Raw genomic sequence first — 21,123 nt, 5'->3', positions numbered from 1 at the left:
GGAGGGAGGAAAGAGGTTGATTGAGGGAGAGGCTGTTGCAGTAGTCCAGCCTGGAGAGAACCAGAGCTCTGGAGACACTGAGTTTCTGGGGGGGAAGGTGAGGAAAGTAAGAAAGCCTCTGAGGAGGTGCACCTCAAAGTGGGCCTTCTTGGTAAGGTCAGCGATATGAGGTGAGAAGGAGAGAGTGAAGTCGAAGATAACACCCAGGTTTTTTGCCTCACACGAGGGGGAGGGGAAGGGGCCCATGGAGGGTGGGCCGAGAGTAGGAGGGAAGGAAGGGGCGGAGTCCCAATGAGGAGAATCACAGTCTTACAAGCATTAAGGCAAAGATCATTAGCAGCACACCATGCTTGAATAGCAGTCAGACAGTCGGGAAAGAGAGAGAAAGGAGAGGCAGTAGATGAGGAAAGCTTAAAGAGTTGCGTCTCATCAGCATACAACTGGAAGTGAAGAGAGAAAGTGTAGATCAAATGGGCGAGAGGAGCAAGATACATATTGAAAAGCCACGGCAACAGGATAGCTGAGGAAAGCTGCAAGTAGAGAGTGAGGTGGAGGAGAGAAAAGGGCCTCAGTAGAACCTGGGAGGGGCGGTCCGAAAGGAAAGAGGTCCACCGGTCCAGTGCCCGGTCCGTGATGCCAAGGTTATCACGCAGCCGATTTATGAGTGTGGCATGATCGACAGTGTCAAAGGCAGAGGACAAGTTCAGGAGGATGAGAACAGAAGGAGGAGATTTGAGAGCAAATCTTCACGGTGTTCAGCAGAGCAATTCCAGTGCTTCTGGCTGCTTTGAAGACAGTGTACGGGAGGCTTGGTATCAAAAAGACAGACACAAGTGACCACAGTTCAAGGACGTTTATTGAACCTTATTCAAGGGTGTGATCACCGCCTATCTAAGCCTATCTCTAAGATGGGAGCAAGCCACAACCATCAAATAATAATAATGCAGTACTAGTGAAGTCTTGCCAAAATAAAAGGGCCTATACTAAAAAACCTATTGCCAATCCTTACTCATAACTTACAAATATGTTTTAATGTTAAAGGATATTTGTACCGCACAGTATCTTCACCGGAGTGGTCCCCTGACGCTCTGGCGGCTGTGAAAAGGGAAGGGGGTGGGTGAGTTAGTGGGAACAAGCAGGAAAAGTGCAAGAGAGCAGTGAGGTGCCGCTGGCAGCCTCAGCTCGATGAACACTGTTCACTGGGTTTGGGATGCTTTCCGGTCAGTAGCATTCATGTGCTGTTGTGCAAGTCTATGTGTGGTTTGTATTGTTGTTGCGGTGCAGTGAAGTTTATGCGGTTTGTTGTGCTATAGGGTTGTGGTTGTGTTTGGTTACAGTTTGAGAGGTGTAAGCAGATGGGTGAGATTGTTAGTGGGTTGGTTTTTGGCATTGCTGTCTAGAGGTGATGTGCTAAATTTCCACGTTCTTTCTAGATGTGGCACGTGAATATCTCTGCATTTCTATCTGGATTCGGTACTGGCTAATATTCACAATATTTTCTATATATGACGCCCACCAATATTCACAACTGGATCAAAAAGTGGCACTGGCCCATCATCGAAATCCTGTCTATATTTGAAGCAAGCTAGTATTCACAATTCTATCTGAATCTGGCCTCAATAGTATTCCCAATGCAGTCTAGACGTGGCACTGGGTAACAATCGTTATTCTATCTAGATGTGGTGCTGGCCGACATTCACAATCCTATCTAGTTGTGACGCAGGCTGTTGTTCATAATCTTATCTAAGTGTGGAACACGCTAACATTCGCAATTCTGTCTAAGTGTGGTACTTGCTATCATTCACAATTCTGTCTGGGTCCGGTGGGGGCTAATGTTCACAATTCTTGTCTAAAATGTGGTACTTGCTCGCCTTCCTAATTCTAAGTAGGTGTGGCACTTGCGATCATTCCCAATTCAATCTGAGTGTGGCACTTGCTAACCTTCATAATCCTATTTAGATGCGACTAAGGCTAATGTTCTCGATTGCATCTAAGTGTGGCCCATGTTATCATTTACAATTCCAAGTGTGGGACATGCTAATATTCACGATCCGATCTAGATGCGACACAGGGTAATGTTCATGATTCCATCTAAGTGAGGCACATGTTAACATTCACAATTTTATCTAGATGTTGGTTAGTGTTGGGCATGAATGATAATTTCTGTCCTCATGGGGTTGTCGATTGAGTTTCCTTAGTCGGTTCTGGGTGTTGTCTGTGCCATCATATAGTCTGGAAATCTGTTTTTTGTGTTTGCTCTTTGTTTGTTTAATTATTTCAATTTGTTTCCGAGGTGTTGAAGAGCCAGGTTTTTAGAAGTTTTCTAAAAGTGTTTTTTATTTCTTTCGGGATGTTGTTCTAGGTTTTTGCAGCCAGGTGGGAAAAAGAGGAGCCCCCTAGTTGTTTCTTGACGTATGGTTTTGGTTCCAGGCAGATTTCATTGCTTGATCTGAGGAGTCTTGTTGGCTTATAGATTATTTTCTTTTGTAGGCATTCAGCTACCTGTCCGCTGATTGCCCTGTGTGTTATGCACATTGTTTTACGATGATTGTGAGCAAATGAAGTATTTTAAGTGCTGGAGTGATTTGGTCTGCTCTGGATAGTTTGAGGAGTCTGGTTGCTGCATTTTGGATACGTTGTAGTTTCTTCGGGAGGTATTCTGGCATCCCGAGGTAGAGGCTGTTTGCGTAGTCGATTCTTGACATGATGAGGGTGACGATTGTCAGGGTTTTGTGGGTGAAGGAGAGGAAAGGTTTGGATTCTTCTTGTTGTGTGAAGGAGGAAGAAGCATTTATTGATTATTGCGTTTACTTGTGGTTCTAAGGTTAGGGCTTTGTCCATTAGGACTCCCAGATTTTTTACTACATTAGATGGTGTAGGCGCGGTTCCCATTTCTGTCGGCCAGTGAATGCAGATGTGGTTCACTTGGTTTTTGGATATAATAATGATTTCTGTCTTTCATGTGTTGATTTTCAGGTTGTTGGCGTTCATCCAGTCAAAGACTTCTTTTAGACATTGTATTAGGGTTGAGTGATTGGCTTGAGTATCTTCTATTTTGTAGATGATTTGAGTGTCGTCTGCGTAGTTGTAGCATGTAATTCTGTATTTTTTGAAGATCCTGATTACTGGTGTCTGGTAGATGTTGAAGTATAGTGGCGATAGTGAGGATCCTTGTGGTACTCCACAGTCGTTAACTTGTGGAGTAGATTTGTAGGATTTTATCCATACGGTTTCTGTTCTGTCTGCTAGGAATGATTTAGTCCAGAGTAGTGCCATGTCCGTTATACCTATATCTTCCAATCTTTTGGTTAGGATGTCATGGCTTACTGTGTCAAAGGCTGCGGAGAGTAGGGGTGTAACGGTATTACAGTATACCGTTAAAGATACCGTGAACAGCTTAATTGAACTATAATAACCGTCATGTTGTTTATACCAGTATACCGTTTTAGGGCCTGCAGCTATTAAGTGAGCTTTTCAATCTCATTTGGAAAGGCTGCAGTAAGCAAGTGCTGCGCCTTCTGGATCTTGCACTGTGGGATGTGGCGTTTGGCAGACAAGAGCATAGGGAAAGTGAGGCCACATTAGTAAATGCAGCTTTGATGCTGTGACCGCTCTTCCTCTGTGATCAGTAGAGTTGGGTTAAAGATCAGCCGATTTGTAGTTTTCCACCAATTTGCAAGATGGGGAACTACACATCCCAGAATTCAAAGGAGGGGAATGAACTGGATGCCCTTCGGATGCATGTCCAGCAAAAACGTTAGCTCTGTAGACTGTATGAACACTGGGCCTATCAGTGCTTTGCGCTAGTATATAAACTGTCACCCCCTCCCCCAAGGTCCTCCGTGTAGATTTACACATTGGCACTAGAGTTGTTGCTTTGCTTGATCCTTCACCTGCATTCTACATTTGGCACTGGGCAGATTCCACATTCAATTTGAAGTATCGAGAGCAATGGCAGTGAGATATTTCTCAGGTCTATCCTCGATTTGTGACACCACCCATGAAAGCATTCCTCCGTCTCAACTGACATGACAAGGGTCCTAATGCGCTCAGACCTGGGGAAAATGGTTATGATGAGGCTGTGGTGATGTGGTGGTCTAGGCCATATTTGTGCCGATATGTATTTTAACTTTGTCATTTTCAAACGTTTTTGTGCCACTGTCTTTAAGAAGGTAAATGAACATGTATTGCAAGAATTAAGAAAGAAATCAACAGCGCCCACTGAACGCTGTCCTGTAAGGATTACATGGTCAGTGGTGACTCTAACATCAGACCTTTATAATACACCAGGCAGATGGTAAACGAGCTATAGTGATTTGATCAATATGCAACCTTTCAGTGAGTGCGTGTTGGCTATGACATTTTTACAAAAGAAACATAAGGACATGGGCTTTCAGACCTCACATGAGTGATCTTTCTCCCTTTAATGGGATAAAGTGTTATCAAAACAAACTTTTATGACTGATCGCAGCAAGGGGTCATGATGCCCATGCCATGTGGTTCCAAAATAATGCAGGTCGAGGCCGATTTTTCAGAGCGATGACCTGTGACTGAGCAGCAAGCTCATTGCTCAAAATGTGCATTTTTACACTTCCACTGGTCACTCTTTCATTCAAGGCGATCAACGAGTGAGCGCCACGAAAGACCAAATCTGCAGCCGCCTTAGATTCCTGGAGGATCAGCTAAAAATGTGCAGAGACAAGTTTCAAAATGCTGACAATTTATGACCTTTAAGAAAATATTTGTTAAGATTAGTTAACTCCACCTGCTATACCGCCATTTGGCAAGAAGGTTATCAAACCGCCATAAAACCAATCCCGTGACACCCCTAGCAGAGAGGTCGAGCAGAATCAGAGCCGAGGTTGTGTTGGAGTCTGCGTTCATTTTTAGGTTGTCCCAGATGGATAGTAGTGCGGATTCTGTTCCTCTTCCGGGTCTGTAGCTGACTTGTGCTTGGTCTAGCAGGTGGTGGTTTTCTACATGTTCTTGTGTTCATTTTTATATGCAAGTATGTAGGAGTTTTGCCGAGTAGGGAATATTTAAAATTGGTCTGTAGTTGGAGTGGTCGTCCACGTCGCCAGTTGTGTTTTTTTAAAAGCGGCTTAATATATGCTGATTTGAAGGATCATGGTACAGTTCCTGTTGTGAGTGACAGATTTAAGAGATTTCTGTAGTATTCTGATGGCGTTCTTTGTGTGAGGTTTGATTTGTAGATGTCAGGGGGGCAGGGATACATGATATATGATATGATATGATAGTTTATTTATATAGCGCCTATACACAATATGTTTCAAAGCGCTTCCAGGCAAGGGAGGGAACAAGGGAAAATACAATGACATTCTTACAGGCCATGAACAGTAAGGATGTGAAACTAACTATCGTACTCCGCCTGACGACAATTCAGATAGTGCAAGAGCTAAGACATAGACAAGGAAGGGAGGGAGAGAGTAGGAAGGAAATGGAAACAGACATGCGACTACCGTACTTGGCCTGACGACATTTATGGTAGAGCCAGAGAAAACAAAAGGTGAGGGAGATGGATGCAGAAAGGAAGGGGAGAAACAAAACAATTGACTATCGTACTAGGCCTGACATTTCAGGTAGTGCTGGACGGGGGGAGATATTTCTGATTGAGTAAGTGCATAGAATAAAATAAGGGGAGGAGGGGAGGAGATTGGAAAGGAGAGAAAGGGAGAAGAGGAGAGAACAGAGAGTAAGCAGTCAAAAAGAGTGGAGAAGCAATAGGGTCGAGCGAATACAATGACAGAAGTCCATGGGTGATCCCTCTGTTATACCAGCAAGACGAATGCCTCTGCTGATATTTCAGTAGATTTTCGAGTTTGTGCTGTGGCTCCTTGTCAGGTCCGATTAGTTGAGTGTTAGGATTGGTTGGTCTGTTTTGTATAATTTGTCGGATGTCATTGATTTTGTTCTTGAAATGGTCTGCCAGGTTTCTCTGAGGGGATTGGACTATTGTCGCAAACTGGTGGGTTTCTCATTACGTTTATGATGTTGAACATTTCATTTAGTGTGTTGGCGGCATTGGTGATTCTGTCATCACAATGCCTTCTCTTTGCCTTTTGAATTTCCTTCTTGTATGATGGGATTTGTTTCTGGAACTGGGTTTTCTTATCTTGGTTGTTTTCTTTCCTCCATTCCAATTCCAGCTTCTTGTTCTTTTTCATGGCGCTTAGTAGTGGGGTGAACCATTTTGCCATTGCTCTTTTTTTTGAGGGGGTAAACGCTTTTTAAGGGGTAATGTTTTCGATTGCATCAGCAATCCATTTGTGGAGTAGCTCCACTTTCCCATCTAGGTCTGCCTTCTCCAGTTCTGCTGCCGAAAGTTTGGTCATCTCCATTTGTTCCATTAGATTGCTTGCTTCAACGGTTTTCCAATTTCATTTTGTGGTGGTTGTGAGCTTGAGGGACTGGATTCTGACTTGAGTTGGTAGTGTGATCACGAATGGGATTATGAGATGGTCACTCCAAAATATTTGGATTGGTGGTGCCGTGGTGGTATGTTTTTTCTTGGTGAAGATTGCGTCAAGGGTGTGTCCTGCCGAGTGGGGTGCCCCTTTGATCAACTGTTGTAATTACATGGTTGTTAGCTGCCCAATTGAGAGTTGGCATATTTTTCGTTGAACCAAATGTTGAAGTCCCCCAGGATTGTTAGATTTTCGTGCTCGATGGCTATGTTGGTGATGGCTTCTATGAAGTCGGCGACGAAGGTTGCATCGTATGTCGGTGGTCTGTAAACCAGTATGAATTTGATGTTTGTTTTTGGATTCGCTGATAGGTGTATAACCATGGTTTTGCAGTTAATGATGTTAAGAGGTTTGTCTGTTTTTACTTTCAGGTGTTCTTTGAATGCTATTGCGAGGCCTCCTCCTTTTTTAGTTTTCCTGTTTACCTGAATGTATTTGAAGTTAGTGGGGAGGCAGCTTTGGAGTGTGATTTTGTAGTTGTCATCCAGCCATGTTTCTGTGATGAATAGGATGTCATTGCCGTTTTCGCAGAGAAGGTCAAAGATCTGCCTTGAGGGTTTTGACATGGATCTTGCGTTTATTAGTTTGCAGTGGAGTTTAAAGGTGCAGTTGGTTTGTGCTTCATTGTTGGTGTGGTCTTCAGATTGGTGTTAAGGTTTCCTTACAGGTCGATCTCTAGTTGAGGTGTTGGTACAGTTGTGTCTGTGTCGCCAAAAAAGCTCTTCTAGGTTCAGTCTTGGGTTTTTGTTTTCATCAGGTCCCTCTTCTAAATTTTGTGGCCGTCAAGCGGAAGGTCCTCTTGTTTTGGTGATGTAAGTGGTTAGGGCAATGATTATGTTCTTGTTATTTCTAGCTTTGTCTGTTCTTCTTCTGCGTGGTTGTGTCTGGTTGTTGGTCGTTCTTGATTTGTGCGTTGGGTTTGCTTGTTCTGGTTAGTGGTTATTTGCGAGGTATGAAGTTAGGTAAAGGATTTCTCTCTTCTCTCTGCGCTGGTTCTGTTGTCGTTCCTGTCTTTGGGAGTGTGTTCTGCAGTTGTGAGTCTTCAGTGGTGTTTGTTCTTTCTGCTCTTTGTCTTTCCTTTGGTCCAGTTCGTATGCACAGCATTTTGAGCTTGAGCGTTTTTTCGTTGTTATTTTTCTTCGGTTCGTGGCTGCAGAGTTGGTCTTTTTGCTTTTGGTCCGGCTGTCTTGTGGTGTTGGACTGGTTGTGGTGAATTGTCCAGTATACGCTTGTGCTCTGTCTGTTGGGGTGGTCTTGTCAGGTGATATTTCTGGGGTAGTTCAGTCACGGTCTGGAGTTAGGGTGGTCTACTAGGGTTATATAGCTTGGGTATTCCAGTGGCTGTCCCTAATGTAGGTCTCCTTGGAAGAGACTTAGCGCAGTAAACAAATCTCTATCCTAGTGGGCACAAACTGATAATCACAGTGCTTTCCTAGAGGGCACGGGCTAATAATAACAGTACTGTTTTCTTGATGTTAATTAGGTCAATGTGTGCCAATCTTTAAGAGTAGTGCTCAGTCTAATAATCAATCTCAGTATTATCCTGAGGAATAAGGCAATAATCACAGTACAATCGTAGGGCACAAGCTAATAATCACAATGCTATTCTATAGTGGTGCTTTCTAGATGTGAATCAGGTCTGGGTAGAGCACAGTCTAACAATCAGTGTTATCCTAAGGAACAAGCCAATAATCACAGTACTTTCCTAGAGGGCACAAGCTATTCATCACAGTACTACCCTAGAGGGCAGAATCTAATAGTCACAGTACTATCTTAGAGGGCACAAGCTAATAATCACAGAACTATCTTGGAGGGGAGAGGCTATTAATCACAGTACTACTTGAGAGGGCACAATCAAATAGTCACAGTACTATCTTAGAGGGCACAAGCTATTGATCACAGTACTATCTTAGAGGGCACAAGCTATTAATCATAGTACTACCTTAGAGGGCACAAGCTATTAATGATAGTACCATCTTGCAGGGGCAGGCTATTAAGCACAGTACTCAAGGGCACAATCTTATAATCACAGTACTATCTTAGAGGTCACAAGCTATTAGCGTAGGTAAATGTTCATGAAAAATAAAGTGTTCACAAAATGATGAGTCAGGATGTTCAGGTCGTATGCCTTCCTTCCCCACCTTTTCAGCATGGGACAAGGCGGTTCACTCCTACCATACTCTTGGGCTTCTTCGGCACAAGCACACAGCTCCTTTTAACAACATCAGGGCCTTCTGTGCCCAAGTCTCTTACGTTCAAAGTCTCTTGATTCAGAGAGCCTGATGTACCAAAAACAACAGAAAATGTCCTTTCCAAATAGTCAAGTAGGGAGATTCACTCTTCAACCTGGATCCCCATCAGATGGGCTCAGATACTTTTTATACAATTATGCTCCCTCAGCTGGGCTCAGACCAATTTTAGTTTGTAGGCATCCCTCTGTCGGGTTCACATTTCCCACAGCAATATCTTCTCAGGTGACTCATGGTTCACCCCAGATCCCCCTCTTCCGTGCTCAGATCCCTTTTATTCAATTAGTCCCTCTCAGCCGGGCTCAGTTTGCTTTAGCATCGAAGACTTTCGAATATGCACAGGATTTAGCTTGACCCGTTGCAGGGCCACTTCGATTTCACAATTCAATAATTCTCACACGCTCAGTTGGATAGCAAACAAACCTTCGAATGAGCACCCTCATGGCGCCGGACCACTCTATTATGGTATCTATTTCGGTTTCACTAACGTTCAACCACATGCAGGTCATCTTTCCTCATACAATGTTGCTGCTTGCAACCTTGAGCATAACGCAGTCCGGTCTGCCATCTGTCTCTCCGACTCACCAGCTGTGCCAAATTCACACGTGCTTTGTTGTCGAAGCAAAGGACAGTACTACAATGGAAATTGCTTCTCCCCGCCTTGGCTATCAATGGGGGAGGGCCCTGTGTACCTCCTACACACACTGCCCTGATATTTCTTTTCCTCAAGGCCTCTTTAAAGTCATGGTCCTTCTCCGAAAAGGTCAGGGGTAGTTCCCTCCCTGCAGCCCTCTTTGGTCTCACCACCTTTCTCCTCGGTTTAAACTGCCTGCTTCCTCTGGGGTTTGATTCGCACAGTGTTCTTTTGTGCTCCGCCTTTTATCCGTGTGGGGAAGTCAGATATGTGTAATTAGTAATTGCCTTACTCTGCCTGACCCTTGTGTTGAGACATGTCAGGTATAGGGCTCTGGTGTTAGTCTGTTATCGCTCACGAACTGAACGTGACAAAGTGTCTGTGTCGAGAAAGGGGGGAGGGGAGGATTGAGCTTTTTAGCATCCTACCTGGTAGGGTGGAGTAAAAGGTGTTACAGGGAAGGGGATACTGCGGCTCACCCTCTGGTTTCCCACTTCCACTCCCAGAGGGCCCCCCCTTCCAAGTGATCCTTCTGCACTGGTCCACCCCCAGGAACTGGATCCAAAAGCGATGGCCGTGACCTGGCCACCTGGATGACAGATCCCCAGGAACTAGCGGGTGAGACACATTCAGGTTTCTCACAATAGACTGGTGGTCGTGGAGGCAGCCAAAAGATTCATTGTGATGGATTAGTTGGGAGATGACCAACTTATCCAGGAATTTGCCCAAGAATGGGAGGCCTGTAGTTAGGCAGGAAGGGTACAAAGACAGCTTTTTAGGAGGGGTGCACAAGGGAGTGCTTGAGGGGTAGTGGGAAGGAGTCAGTGGTAAAGGAGTGGTTGCAGAACTCAGCCAAGGAGGGAGCGAGGCAATGTTGACCTTGATAGTTCTGGAGGAGCAGGAAAGCACCGGTTTGGAGGAGACTTTCATAGAGCAGACTGTCTTGGAGATCTCCAGTGCTATGGGTGAGAAGGGGAAAGAGTAGGAGGGAGGGGGGCCAAAGGAGGCTAGGGGCAACAGAATTAGAAACATCCAGATTTGGGTTACCAAAATAAAGGACAATGGCAACATTTAAGCAAGGGTAGCAGTTTTAAAGAACAACATCCTGAGTTGAGTTGCTTAACAGGTGGGTAGAAACATACCTTAAGAACATACTAGAGTTACAGGTAGGCAAGGTATGATTATCAAAGAGAAGGGTGAATACATACTGGGAGACAGTGAGCTTCTGGGGGAAAGGAGAGGAAAGGCAGAGTACCTCTGAGGAGGTGCAGTAGGAAGTTTGACTTCTTAGAGACATCACAGATGTGGGCGGAGAAGGAAACTGTGTCAAAGATGGCCCTGAGGTTCTTAGCCTCGCAGATGGGGGTAGGAGGAGGGCCAAGGAAGGCCGGTCAAAGAGTGAGGGGAAAGGATGGTGAAGGTGTGCCGATGCAGAGGATCTCCGTCTTTCTGGCTTTCAGGTAAAGATTGTTGGCGGCACACCAATCTTGAATGGCAGTTAAACAATCAGAGATGAGAGAGGGAGAGGAGGTGGCAGAGGGCAGTCTGAAAGAGGTGGGCTAGAGTTGCCAGGTATTGGTCGAAAAGCTAGGGCGAGAGGTTAGACCCCTATGGAACACCACAGGCAGAGAGGGAGATAGATGATAGAAGGACCCAAGTTGCACCTGGGATGGTCAATAAGAGAGAAAAGAGGTCAGCCAGGCCACAGCCTGATCAGTGATACCCAGGTTACCACGGAAACGGTTGAGCAGGATGGTATGGTTGACCGTGTCGAAGGCAGAAGAGAGATCGAGTAGGATGAGGACAAAGGGAATGTTAGAGTCAAGGTTGGAGAGCAGATCTTCACAGATGTTCAGGAGAGAAGTTTCCGTGCTTCTGGCAGCTCTGAAGCTGGACTGGTGGTCATGGAGATAGCCAACAGAATCGGAGTGAAAGTTAAGCTGAGAGATGGCCAGCTTTTCCAGGAGTTTGCCCAAAAAGGGAGTAATGGAAATTGGACGAAAGTTAGCCGGACAAGAAGGATCCGCTGTGGGTTTCTTGAGAAGAGGATGCACAAGGGAGTGCTTCAGAGGGGAGGGGAAGGATCCTGAGGCAAACGAGTGGTTGCAAAAATTAGCAAGGGCTGGAGCGAGGGTATCAATGTGATCCTTGATGGTTTTAGAGGAACAGGGATGAACCGGTTTGGACAAGGCTTTCATAGATCGGACTTGTCTAGAGACCTAATCAGGGGAGAGAAGAGCAAAGAACAAAAAGGACGGTGGGGGGTAGCTGAAGGAGGGTCAGCAAGCACAGATGGAGAGGGTAGAGGAAGAGGAGGGGAGCAGAGGGTGGACATGATGTCCTGGGTTTTTGAGATGAAGTGAGAGGCAAGGGCATTGCAAAGAGCCTGGGAGCCAACAGGAGGGGTAGAGACTGTAGCAGGGTTGGCCAGCTCCTTGAAGACTTTGAAGAGTTTGGCCGAGTTGTTAGATGCCGCAGAGAAACGGGCTTGAAAGTGGATTCAACTTGGTGAGGACAGAGAGTCGGTATTACCTTTGGAGCAGGCGACAGGCCAGTTTGTCAGAGGATGAACAAGAAGTCCTTCATTTCCTCTCAGCCGCCCTACACTTACGTTTGAGTGTAGCTAGGTCGGAGTCATACCAGGAATTGCACTTGGCTTTGAACTTCAAACAGATCCTCATGACATGGGCAAGAGTATCAGAAATAGAAGAGTAAAGCAGGGACAGGGCTGTGTCAGGATGTGAGTCAGCCAGAAGTGGAAAGGGGGGAGAAGGTGGCGGCAAAAGCCTCAACTGACACCCGCTTCATGTGCCGAAAGTCAGAGAAGGTAGGTGGCAATGTTGGGGTAGGCTTGGCTTGGGGAGGAAGAGAGGGAGAGATGAGAGGCGTGGAGGAACTGATCGCTCCAGGAGAGAGGAGTGGTCAGAGGAGATCAAGACATTGAGTGTGGGCCCTGCAGAGTGAGTCGGGCCGGAGGGATGGATGGACAGGGAGAGGGAGTCGCAGAGGTCACGGAAGAATAAAGAGGAGGAACAAGGAGAGTCTAAATGGGTAATGAGGTCACAGAGGAGGAGGAGTTGAGTGGTAGAGGCCAGGAGGGAGGAGGAGAGGTCCGCCCAATCAGAGAGAAATTAGGTGAATTGACCAGGAGGCCGGTAGATGGTAGCTACAGTAAGAGAATGGGTAGGAGAGAGAGAGAGCCTACAGACAAGGCATTCAAAAGAGGAGGGGGTCTGAGTGGGAATGATAGAGGCAGGAATCCACTCAGGAAAGATCAGGGCTACCCCCCACACCAGGCCGGGGGGATCTGGGTGCAGAGAGGCTCTTCTAGCCATCATGGAGGAGAGTGTCAAAGCTTGTGACAGAGCTGGCCATGAACCATGTCTCAGTAAGACCATGTGAACACCTGAAAGACACAGGGGAACCCTACACTCTGGACCAGAGTATTATTATGCCAAAGATTACTGAAAAAATTGTCTAGAGGACGTATTTATTTTATAGACAACGTATCAAAAGTTTATTTAGCATGATACATACATTCAAAAAAAGGGTGAATTAATCACATATTACTAACACTTCACAATTTACATACCATAGCAGGAAAGCATGAGACTACCTAGTACAAGTTAAAAAAACATACCAATATTTCATCATTCAACCTATATCTGCACACTGCGTCACTCATACAAACCACACTGACTACAAACCACACTGACAAATTAGAACACTGGGAAGTGGGACAAACAACTTGTCACCACATACATACTATTTATGTATAAAACAAAACAAGGCAATAGAATTATTGCATGTGATCTATTGCAAAGGTGGATCAAAACAACATTGTTCTTGACAGATCACAAATACGTCCTCTGGACAACTATTTCAATAATCTGCAGTAAGACCAAGGACATCAAGGTCTAGTTCTTCAAGGAGGTGGCAGATGTCAGAGGAGTTGACAGCAGAGCGGGAGTTGAGAGTGGCAAGATGAAGAAGTCTGCCAGCCTTAAAGACCTTCCGGGGAGGGGTACAGATAAGAGATACGCCCTGCTGAGGTAAAAGAGCTTTATGAGGGGCGGAGGAGGAGGAGAGAGAGGACAAGGTAGCCAAGGGGGGATAGGAGGGGACAGCAGGAGATGAGAGGAAATTGATGAGGCGAGGGAAGCGCCTGTCAAAGAGGAGGAGATTGGCCTGAGGGCCCTGGACCATGACAGTGCCATTAAGGTAGAGATTAATTATGACTTTAGAGGAGTCGAAGGAAGCCATGAGAACTTCCCAACGAGTGCTACCATTAATGGGAGAGGAGGAGCAGGACAGAGCACATAGATCATATGAAGAGTCCATAGATTTGGCGAACGAACGACAAAGAGGGTGTCGGTGAGGGTCTGCCTGGAGGAAGCATTGGAATAGGTGTTGGCGATAGGAAGACCAGGGTTAGACGCCAAGATATCCTTTTTGAACTTCTTCCTGCCAGACTTAGTGAGAAGGGAAGGATAGTCAATGGAGAAGCACTTGGAAAAGATAGGAGAAACAGAAAGCGCCATGGAGGTAGAAGCGAGGAGAGGAGGGAGAAGCTGAGGGGCTATATCAGGTAGGTGTGGGACAAAAGAGAGTGGTGAGGTCACTGGGATGGCAAATTACAGAGAAGCAACAGTATAAGAGCAAAGTACAGAGAATTTAGCAATGGCCAGCAAGCTTTGACGTTCTAGCAAAAAGCAAAAACAGCAAGATTTGACTTTCTAGCAAAAACAGCAAGATTTGACTTTCCAATCAGCGATACAGATATTAGCAAAGGGTTTTAAGAAGCATTGTGCATTAGAATGAACGCATGGGAGAAACAAGCCGAAAAGATAAGTGATAGTCAAAGGTGGTAGGAGTGAGTCCAGAAAAGGGGAACAAATAAAATAAACAAACAAACCCATAGTTCTGGAGGTGACGATGTCAAGGCAGTCCGGATTTCTTAGAGGAGTGATGTGGCAGCATCATTGTGGTAAAGGAGTAGAGAGGACCCCAATTAGCGTTCCGGAAGTGAACAGGGAGCAGGCAGGGGCCTTAGAAGTGGGCCTTGCTGAGGGGACCGGCCAGAGAAGACAGTTTCTGTCAGCACAGCTTGAAAACCGAGAATATGGCACTGCATTGCTTTACACTGTGTATGGAAGCTGATGATTTAGTAAGAGATTACCTTATCGTCTTGCTCAGAATTAGCCTGAATCAATGGAAAAACAAATGTTACGGTCAAAATGTTATTTTAGGTGCTCAAGTATGAGCCATTATTAATATTGCAGAAACTTATGCTACATTATTAGTCAGACCATCCACCTTATGGCGATTTTGCGATTTGCAAAAAAAATCGCAAAATTTGCCATTTCCCGCAATTGCCGCTATAAATCATTAAATGAGCGCAAAAAAGACACGTTAGCTTAGTGTGTCTTTTTTCGCGCTCATTTAATGATTTAGAGCGAACACAGCTGGCTGCTGATTGCAGCAACTTGAGGGTTAACACCTCGGTTCTGCATTGCAGGCACAGGATTGGGGGAGGGTCACGCAGGCCTGGGAGATGCACAGCATTTGGCTCGGACCCCAGGCACCTCCAAGGCTCATTGAGTGCCCCAGCTGACAGTTGGTGAAGCTAGCCAGGTAAGCACTGGCCTGTCCACTCATCTGCCCCAAACTCAGAGCACCCAAAGAGGCCACTGGACTGTTTTCATTCCCGGCGCTCGACAGGAAAGTAAATTACTTTCCTGTCAAGCGCCGGAAAAGAAAGCATAAACTTAATGCTTCCTGACGCTCGTCTACAATTGGTATCATGCAGCCCAGCCTCAAGGCTGGGCTGCATGATACCAATTGAAGACTCTCGTAGCTGTATTAATTTCAAATTGCTTTACAATTGGTATCATGGGCTGCATGATACCAATTGTAAAGCAATTTGAAAACGAATACAGCTACGAGCGTTTGTATCATGCAGCCCAGCCTTGAATCAAGGCTGGGCTGCATGATGCCAATTGAAGACTCTCGTAGCTGTATTCGTTTCAAATTGCTTTACAATAATTGTAAAGCAATTTGAAACGAATACAGCTACGAGCGTTTGTATCATGCAGCCCAGCCTTGAATCAAGGCTGGGCTGTATGACACCAATTACGCACAAAATTGGGTGTTAAAATTTATGAAAGGCAAATGCCATTCGTCCTGTGCAATTTTGGTGGTTATGCAAAGCCAATTTAATGATATATGCATATTTCACCTTGATATGCTAATTTCTGATGACATCACATGCCATTGCATTTGTTAATGAGTTCCCTCCCCCACTTTAATTTGTAGGACTTGACCCCTGGTAGTGTTGTGATGTTTCATTTCTGTTTGTGGGTGTGTTTAGTCACCATGTGTGGGTGGCATAACCAAGGAATTATGACCACCCAAGAGAGTTCATTGTTTGGCTAGGTATTATGGGCTTGCAGTTACTGCCACTGCATTGCCCCTGTGTCTTGGCCTCATGGATTCCTTCCATGGAGAAGTGTAGAGTTGTTCCCCCTCTCTCCTGGGGTCATAGGACAAGCGAAAAGCAAACCTATGGGCTTCAACCAGGGTTACACTTTTGAATTCAAGCCTATCTGTTTATTTGCTTTCCACTTGTCTGCTGGAAGTAGTGGCACAGCACCATTTCCTTGGAGCTCATCAGGCTGTATCCCCCTTCCCCCACCACAATCCAAAATGTTAGGCTGTGGTGACTCGACCTGGCTGTCCTACAGAGCGCAGCCAGACAGAACACATTTTGTTCCTCACTAACAAAAGCCTTGCAGTTACTTGGTTTTAGGCTAAAAAAGATGTTAAATGATATATTTTTCAACGTTAGAAAATGCCGCAAAAAACGCAGTTGGGTGCCGCAATTTTTTTCTTTTTTGTGCCGCAATATTTTCCATTTCATGCCGCAATTTTCTGGAGGGTCTGATTAGTGATGAACTGCTATTTAGATGGGATGAAATTAGTGCATACATTAGTGATTTGTCGTTTTATGATCAATTGTATTAAATATATGTTTTGTAATCGATTTTATATGTGTAAAGTGTAATATGAACTGATCGCATGAATACATTATTTCATAAGGTGGGTACAATTGATTGTTGCTTTTTTTAAGGCAGTTTTTGTATTTATTGAGCGCTTTCACCAAAGCACTTTACAAAAATTCCAAATACAATGTACAATAAAATTGAAGCATGATAATAACCAAATCAATGATCAAAGCGGATTAGAGGAAAGAGAAAGAAGAGGACCTGCCACGCATGGATAGAATGAGGAAGAGCATTCCAATGGTTAGGTGCTGGAAGAAGAAAAGAACGACATCAAGAAGCTGCTCAGGTCAGCTAAGGAATGACAAGGACAATGAGAGGACAGAAAACTGGCGCCCATTTTAAGCAAAGCTCTCAAGATATGGATTTCCCCTCCTTGGAGCAAGTAGGTTTAACTATATTTGCTGCCCACATTCACATGCAATTGACTACATCATGAGTTAACAGTGATGCGAGGGTGGGTATAAGCAAGAGAGATTATTTCTGAAAACAAAATATATTGGTTCTGAAGTATCTACGTTCCTCCTTGGCAGGTGATACATAAAGGCTTTGTAACATCAGTGATTGAGGTCTTAACGGATGAGGTCTATCCCTCACCCCTCCTGCCAGGATGGTCCAATATTAGGATTTTAGATCCCTTGCATAGCACGCTGTGCAGAGCTTGTTACGTGTCATGACTGAATCATACTGCTGTTAGCAACAATATCTGCAGGGTGCGAGCTGTGAGGACTTGAAGAAGACCTAGGCCCAGTTGATGGAGCCACGTTTTGGAGCTTCCCTCCCAGGGCAATGTGTGTGAGAGTGCTAAAAAATGGGTCTTCATTAGAAATGAGCACAGGATGCTAGCCAATAGGGGATCCCAACACCTAACAATGCCAGTTGGTCATTATTTCCCATAAATGGCGACAATAAGTTAATAAATAGGGGATACAGATAATTTCAGGAGCCTGCAATACTCGGATCACCTGACTTGCTAACCATTTAGCAACGTGTGCAAGTGGGCGTCCTTTTCAATCACCTCATGTTGTGACCCCTCTAGCGTGTGGCCAGGCAAGGGGAGTGTGCATGTGTCATACTTCCACACTCCATTCTATGCTTTCCATCGACTCTACTGCATGCTCTCAATTCCCCTCCAGAACGCTCACTCGTTCATGCCTAGAACCAAAACAACACCCACTAAAGTGCAGATTTGATGTTCCGTTTCGTTCAGCCCCTGTCGATTAAGGCTTTACCATCAATTCCTTGCTCCCCGAGTGATCCGCAAATCGAACAACCGACACTAGGTGTAGCTACCAAGGTGCCTATTTAATTCACTTGTACAACTCCACTCCTCCACCCCCTATAGCAAAGTGCTGAGATCCACCATACAGGTGCAATAGCGAATTACCAATTGAGTTTAATAGGACGGCACAGAGGAAAGGATTAACATAACATAATATGTGTATTTGTAGAGTGCACACCGCTCCCCCATACACACTGGTGTATTAGGCAGAAGGGAGGAATGGAGACAAGACGGGAGAGAAGGGGCCATGAAGGGTCAAGGAACGCAGGGTGGGAGACCGTCTATCTCAAAAGCATGGAACAACCTGTGCAGACAAACAAACTACAGCAGTTATTTACCTTTCGGTGCCTGTGCTTCTTACGTTTTGCAGAGTAGGATGACAAGATTTTGTTTTGATCTAGAAATGGAAGACATTATGTTATTAAATACTACAAATGCAATAAATCTTATAACGATATATAATCAAAACGTCCAAAGAAGAGCTTCTGTTCACTCCCCGCTCAGGAATGCACCGCACCCTCCATCACATACACAGAAGACAGGATTAACTGGAGGTTTATGAAGAACAAGCAGAGACAACGTAACTAATACTTGGTCAAAACAGATGATCACTTTCTCGCCAAAAGAGGAGTGACTAGTCGCCAGTCACTCACAGCAAATTATTCCCCAATGATTCCTTTAAAGCCATATTTCACATTTAAAAACATAGCATTTGAGGTCCCAGGGGGACAAAAGGGAACCCATCCACCCAGGGCAGTTTGTAGTTCATATGGTGCCCAGGGTAATGCCTCCCGCGCTCGGCATGCGCCCCACTCCCAAACTACACCCCATGGTTAAGTAACTCCTACCCACTATCAATAAATCACTACTATACAAATGAAACAGGTTTTATTACATTGCGAGTCAAGAACTTGGCCAAAACACAAAATGCTAGTGTGGGCAGTTTTTTCTGTCAAAGCGCACCACTTTGATGAGTTGCTTCACTATGCAACTAGTAGTTTTGAACATTGTTGCTGAATAAATATCCTTTAAATTGTACAATTTGCATTACATTTTATCAACCCTCGGGAGGACAGCTCAGGGGTAATGTGCTCCCCATGGAAGCAGTGCGGCGCGCAGCACCACAGGCTCGATCCCCGGGTCCGCGCTTGGAAACCTCTGGGCATTAAGCGCGTTATAAATATATCATATCCACCCCATGGCCCCCTTATTGCGCACTATTCAAACAGCCTGTCACAAAGGGAATGAATTGCCCTTTGCAGCTATGGGCCACTGGGGGTTCTATTCCCAGGGAAGGTGCGGGAGATCCTATAAAGATGACAGTGAGCGGGAGAGGCCGGGCAATGGGGCAATGGCCTGGCCCCGGCACCATTCCGGCCTCACAGGGGCCCCGCGGCCGACACGCTGCCATGCAGTGCCCTGTGCCAGGACAACGCAATGGCTGGGGGCCCGGCCGCGCGGGCTGCACGTGCCTCTTACGTACCGTGCCTCTTACGTACCGTGCGTACCGTGCGTAAGAGGCAGCACCTGCCGCGCAACCTGCCCGGGTGGCACGAGGCCAATCGCGGCCCTCACGACAATCTGCGCTCCGGCAAAGAAGCGGTAGTGGCTAGTTCCCATCCGAGGAAAGGACCCTAGCAACGGCCCGCCCACTCTTCCTCACGTGACGTCTGACGTCATCCCTCTTCATACTGGCGAGTGCAAGGCTCCAGTCCCGGCAGGGTAGTGTCTAGTTCCCATGCGAGGAACGGACCGTAGCAACGGCCCGCCCACTCTTGCTCACGTGACGTGTGACGTCTGACGTCATCTCTCTTCATACTGGCGAGTGTCAGGCTCCCGGCAGGTTGGTGTTCCGCCCACTCTTCCTCACGTGACTTCCGAAGTCATCATTGTGACTAGCCACTACCTTCCCGCCTCCCGCAAATCACAATGATGACGTTGAAAGGCACGTGATGAGGAGTGCTCGGCCTGTTGTCTGTGTGCTCTTGGCTGCCAGGCTGCAGGAGCAGCATCAATCTGTGTGCTCAGGCCGCAGGAGCAGCATCAATCTGTGTGCTCAGGCCGCAGGAGCAGCATCAATCTGTGTGCTCAGGCCGCAGGAGCAGCAGCAATCTGTGTGCTCAGGCCGCAGGAGCAGCAGCAATCTGTGTGCTCAGGCCGCAGGAGCAGCAGCAATCTGTGTGCTCAGGCCGCAGGAGCAACAGCAATCTGTGCTCAGGCCGCAGGAGCAGCAGCAATCTGTGTGCTCAGGCCGCAGGAGCAGCATCAATCTGTGTGCTCAGGCCGCAGGAGCAGCAGCAATCTGTGTGCTCAGGCCGCAGGAGCAGCATCAATCTGTGTGCTCAGGCCGCAGGAGCAGCAGCAATCTGTGTGCTCAGGCCGCAGGAGCAGCAGCAATCTGTGTGCTCAGGCCGCAGGAGCAGCATCAATCCGTGCTCAGGCCGCAGGAGCAGCAGCAATCTGTGCTCAGGCCGCAGGAGCAGCAGCAATCTGTGTGCTCAGGCCGCAGGAGCAGCATCAATCTGTGTGCTCAGGCCGCAGGAGCAGCATCAATCTGTGCTCAGGCCGCAGGAGCAGCATCAATCTGTGTGCTCAGGCCGCAGGAGCAGCAGCAATCTGTGTGCTCAGGCCGCAGGAGCAGCATCAATCTGCTCAGGCCGCAGGAGCAGCAGCAATCTGTGTGCTCAGGCCGCAGGAGCAGCATCAATCTGTGTGCTCAGGCCGCAGGAGCAGCATCAATCTGTGTGCTCAGGCCGCAGGAGCAGCATCAATCTGTGCTCAGGCCGCAGGAGCAGCATCAATCTGTGTGCTCAGGCCGCAGGAGCAGCAGCAATCTGTGTGCTCAGGCCGCAGGAGCAGCATCAATCTGTGCTCAGGCCGCAGGAGCAGCATCAATCTGTGCTCAGGCCGCAGGAGCAGCAGCAATCTGTGCTCAGGCCGCAGGAGCAGCAGCAATCTGTGCTCAGGCCGCAGGAGCAGCAGCAATCTGTGTGCTCAGGCCGCAGGAGCAGCATCAATCTGTGTGCTCAGGCCGCAGGAGCAGCATCAATCTGTGTGCTCAGGCCGCAGGAGCAGCATCAATCTGTGTGCTCAGGCCGCAGGAGCAGCATCAATCTGTGCTCAGGCCGCAGGAGCAGCATCAATCTGTGTGCTCAGGCCGCAGGAGCAGCAGCAATCTGTGTGCTCAGGCCGCAGGAGCAGCATCAATCTGTGCTCAGGCCGCAGGAGCAGCAGCAATCTGTGCTCAGGCCGCAGGAGCAGCAGCAATCTGTGTGCTCAGGCCGCAGGAGCAGCAGCAATCTGTGTGCTCAGGCCGCAGGAGCAGCAGCAATCTGTGTGCTCAGGCCGCAGGAGCAGCATCAATCTGTGTGCTCAGGCCGCAGGAGCAGCATCAATCTGTGCTCAGGCCGCA

General features: G+C 46.8%; 1 protein-coding gene across 3 annotated transcripts in view; it reads right to left on the bottom strand.

The window, feature by feature from the left end:
• Nucleotides 1–19,490, bottom strand: part of LOC138551039 (zinc finger protein 84-like) — a 128,429-nt gene extending 108,939 nt beyond the window's left edge. Inside the window, exons 1-2 of one of the 3 annotated variants that reach the window (XM_069642458.1) lie at nucleotides 19,211–19,490; nucleotides 18,050–18,108 (exon numbers count right to left, since the gene is read on the bottom strand). The gene's annotated coding sequence lies outside the window, so the exon portion shown is untranslated. The remainder of the gene's footprint in view (nucleotides 1–18,049; nucleotides 18,109–19,210) is intronic. The other 2 variants (XM_069642459.1, XM_069642457.1) reach the window with 2 other exon arrangements.
• Nucleotides 19,491–21,123: the final 1,633 nt, after the last annotated feature.

This window comes from Ambystoma mexicanum, chromosome 1q, assembly GCF_040938575.1.
Source record: "Ambystoma mexicanum isolate Mex_15411 chromosome 1q, UKY_AmexF1_1, whole genome shotgun sequence".
Classification (NCBI taxonomy): domain Eukaryota; kingdom Metazoa; phylum Chordata; class Amphibia; order Caudata; family Ambystomatidae; genus Ambystoma; species Ambystoma mexicanum.
Note: the sequence above shows the minus strand (reverse complement) of the source record. Positions and strands in the feature narration are given on the sequence as shown.